Genomic DNA, 4,754 nt, shown 5'->3' with positions numbered 1-4,754 from the left:
GTGTCGTTCTCTTTTTTTCAAGGGGTCGTTGAAGTGCTTATTTTCATCTCGACGCGATTAGCTTGGGTTCTTCGGGTGAAAACCCAAACTCTAGTTTACTAGAGTGGACTGCGGCGTCGTCTTCGTCGCTTCCCTTTTGGGGGCGTCGTCTTGGAGATCTAGTTTGTGGATGTTTCGTGACACTCCAAATGAGTCTTCCATGGTTGATGTCGGGATGGCGATCCCCGACGGTTGTTGTGCGTCGAGGCGGCAGCCTCGGGATCCTTTGCGGGCAGAAGCTTCATGGGGTGGAGAAGTTGCTTGCATCGCTTGGGTGACAATCTTGTGTCGCTAGTGCGGCAAGGTTGTTTGGTTCGGTCGACGCGTATCAGAGGAGAGGGTTTTGACTTTTAGGCCGGGGTGGCGGCCTCGCATGTTGGTGTGGTGGTCTACGAGCAGTTTGCTCTGTGCAGCTTGGGCTACGAGTGGATATGTCGTGCGGCGTCATGGCTCCTAGTGAGCGGTGTGATGTTGTGCAGAGCACGCAGGGAAACCCCAAAAGGAATAGCAGCAAACTTTTCCTCAGTAAGAAACCAAAATTTAATCGACCATTAGGAGAAAGAAATCATTTCTGAAGGTGTTGCTAGCTGACTTTGGCAGGGCGCACTACCGGTGTCAGCAACAACGTGGAACCTGCACACAACACAACCAAAATACTTTGCCCCAACTTACAGTGAGGTTGTCAATCTCACTGGTTTTGCTGAAAACAAAGGATTAACCATATAGTGTGAAAAGAGATGTTTGTTTGCAGTGGAATTAAAGAGAACCGTATAGTCGAGGTCCGCCATCTGCGGGCAGGGGGTTTAGGGTTTTGCGGCGGCGCGGCGGCGGGGGGTGGGGGTGGGCAGTGGAGGTGGATGGGATGGGATGGGGTGGAGTGAAGTGGGTTTTGCGTCGATTTAGATAGGGACAGCTGTTTGACGGGTAGCCTACCTTGCCGAAATCTTCCAATGACAGCTAGGTCCCGCGCTCACGCAAAAAGAAATCGTATTTTTCCGACATGTGGGTCATGTGGCGTGTTTTGTGAGCCGGCTAGGGCAGGGAGATGGGGCCCAGCTGCAGCACGCTAAACATGAACCTCAGCTACTTTGGCGAATCCTATACATTGATTTTTGTTTTTGTTTTTTTTTTCTTTTGTTTTTCGTTTAATTTTAGATTCGAAAAAATGAAATTTAAAAATGTTTAAATTTGCAAATATTTATATTCCAAAAATGCTAATATTAAAAAACATTTTCAGGAAATGTTCAATCTAAAAAAGAAATTCAAAAAAACAAAATTTGAAAAATATTTCATTTTCAAAAATGTTCAAGTTTCTAATTCTTTTGTAAGCCAACTTGCTTGAGATGTCATCGCAATTTAATTGTGCGCATCTAAGAGTGCTACCACTTGGTTGGTGGGGACACGACAATCTCCTCATATATATACGACCATGCAGATGTGATTGTGCCTATGAAATTTTGCCACCCAAAAACCTAAGTTCAGTCCTCTTCAAAACCCTCAAAGTGGATATGGAGATAGATGATACACATTGTAAGACAATGATTTGGGGGAACCGGCTCAACCCTAAACCGGGTGGCCTATCACATATATATATGGGTGTGTTACAATAGGTACAATACACGTATACATACACAGAAGCTATACACAGTCTAACACCTTCCCTCAATCTTAGCCACTTCTCAAAGAATCTAGAAGGGTAAGATTGCGCCTACAAGCCTCAAACTGTGGTAAAGGCAAAGGCTTAGTGAAGATGTCTGCAAGTTGATCTTTAGAAGAGATGAACTTGATCTGGAGTTGCTTCTGTGACACACGTTCCCGTACAAAGTGAAAGTCAACTTCGATGTGTTTCATTCGGGCATGAAATACCGGATTAGCCGAAAGGTATGTAGCACCAATGTTATCACACCAAAGAATAGGAGGCTGCGCTTGGGACAAACCCAATTCCCGAAGCAAGGACTGTACCCAAATAATCTCTGCAGTAGCATCACCAACAGCCTTATACTCAGCTTCAGTACTGCTGCGAGAAACAGTCGCCTGTTTGCGAGCACTCCAGGCGATCAAACTAGAGCCATAGAACACGAGCATAGCCCCCCGTGGATCGCCTGTCATCTGGACTACCAGCCCAGTCCGCATCAGAAAACGCCGAAAGAACCCCTGAGGGATTCGGCCGGATATGAAGGCCATGAGACACTGTGAGTCGAACATAGCGCAAAATGCGCTTAACAGCAGACCAATGAGTGTCACGCGGCGCTTGTAAATACTGACAAACTCTGTTGACAGCAAAGGAGATATCGGGTCTCGTAATCGTCAAGTACTGAAGACCACCAACAATGCTCCTGTACTCTGTTGCATCCGCAGGAGACAGAAGCATACCATCAACAGCAGTGAGCTTGTCAGTGGAAGACATGGGCGTGGCAATGGGCTTGCACTTCAGCATCCCAGCTCGCTGCAAGAGCTCCAACGAGTATTTCTTTTGTGTCATAATCAACCCGGCAGCACGAGGAGAAACCTCCACACCAAGAAAGTAATGAAGCCTCCCAAGATCTTTGACAGCAAAATCAGCACCAAGAGAGCAAACAAGAGCATCTGCAGCAACCTGAGACGAGCTGACTAGAATAATATCATCTACATAGACCAACAAGTACATAGTGATTGTGGGCTTGTGCAGAAGAAATAAGGATGAGTCAGCTGTGGAGGGCGAAAAACCATGAGCACGAAGAGCAGTCGCAAGACGGGCATGCCAGGAACGAGGAGCTTGCTTCAAGCCATACAGTGCTTTGGTGAGACGGCAGATATAATCAGGGCGGGTAGGATCTCGCAAAGCCGGGTGGCTGCCGCATATAGACCTCTTCCTCCAACACTCCATGAAGGAAAGCATTCCGCACATCAAGCTGACGGAGAGACCAACCTCGAGTGACTGCAATAGAGAGAAGAAGCCGAATAGTAGTAGGCTTGACCACTGGGCTAAAGGTATCCTCATAATCAAGACCATAACGCTGCCGAAATCCTCTAGCAACAAGCCGCGCTTTATAGCGCTCAATAGAGCCATCAGCATGCTTCTTCACCTTAAAACCCACTTGGAATCAATAATATTGACCTTCGGTGGTGAAGGAACAAGAGTCCATGTCTCATTACGAAGAAGTGCCTGATACTCCTGTTCCATGGCCTCTCGCCAATGAGGAATACTCATAGCAGCCTGATAAGTGCGATGCTCAGAGGTAGGATCCGTAATAGCAGCAGCCATACATGCCGCATGCCAGGCAACGGTCCCATCAGTGCGCTCCTTGGGGCAAAAGATGCCACTACGACTGCGCGTATGCGGACGCAAGTCAGGAGCTGTCGAGGTCGACGGAGCAGCTGGCGAAGGCCCAGTCGGAGAGGGACTGGGTGAAGGAGACAGCAATGGCCCAGCCGGCGAGAGGCTGGGCGACACGCTGCGAGGCGACGCACCAGGCGGCCCAGCCGGCGAGAGGCTGGGCGACGCGCTGCAAGGCGGCGCACCAGGCGATGATGGCGATGGCGTACTGCCTGGGCTGCTCGGCGAGAGAGACGGCCCAGGGGAGACAGGCGACGACGGCGTGGCGGGCGACCCTGGGCGGGAGCAAGACGGCCCAGCCGTGGAGGGCGAAGACGCACCAGGCGTCAAGGGTGTGTCGGCCGGCCCTGCATGGGCACGGGAACCAAGGCCATGCAAGGGCACGGCGTGATCGACGTGCGCATCAGTGTGCACAGGTGAGGAAGTTTCCAGTGCATCTTCCAAAAGTTCCAACCGAGCCCCACGTCCAGTGCCTGCACCATGGTTAGGTAACAATACAGGAGAGTATGCAACATCATCAAATTGGTCAGAGGCAATAGAGGATGAATGCATAGGTGGAGGGGCGGTGGGAGACACAGGGAGTTGAGCAAAAGGAAACACGTGCTCATCAAACACGACATCCCGAGATATGTACACACGATTAGTGGGAACATGGAGGCATTTGTAACCTTTATGCAAGGAACTATAGCCAAGGAAGACACATTTTTTGGATCGGAACTCAAGCTTGCGTTTATTGTATGGGCGAAGATGGGGCCAGCAAGCACAGCCAAACACCTTAAAAAAGGTATAGTCCGGCTGTTCATGAAGCAAGAGCTCAATAGGGGTCTTCATATTAAGAACACGTGTGGGGATACGGTTGATGAGAAAACATGCAGTGGTGAAAGCATCACTCCAAAAACGAAAAGGAACCGATGCATGAGCCAAAAGAGTGAGACCAGTTTCAACAATATGACGATGCTTACGTTCTACTGAACCATTCTGCTGATGTGTATGTGGACATGCTAAGCGATGTACAATCCCAAGTGACTGGAAAAAAGAGTTGAGGTTGCGATATTCACCCCCCCAATCCGATTGAACATGAACAATCTTATGCTTGAGAAGGCGCTCAACATGCTTTTGAAACTGAACAAAAATATCAAACACATCAGATTTACGCTTAATGAGATAAAGCCAAGTGAAACGACTGTAGGCATCAACGAAACTGACATAATAATTATGGCCACTAATGGAGGTTTGGGCAGGACCCCATACATCAGAAAAAACAAGTTCTAGAGGGTGTTTCACCTCACGAATAGACTCCGAAAAAGGAAGTTGATGACTCTTCCCCTGCCGACAAGCATCACACACTCGCTACATCTTTATTGCTAGGAATGCTAGGAAGCTCATGACGACGCAAAAC

Source organism: Lolium rigidum, chromosome 3 (genome assembly GCF_022539505.1).
Source record: "Lolium rigidum isolate FL_2022 chromosome 3, APGP_CSIRO_Lrig_0.1, whole genome shotgun sequence".
Lineage (NCBI taxonomy): Eukaryota > Viridiplantae > Streptophyta > Magnoliopsida > Poales > Poaceae > Lolium > Lolium rigidum.
This window is presented reverse-complemented; position numbering follows the sequence as displayed.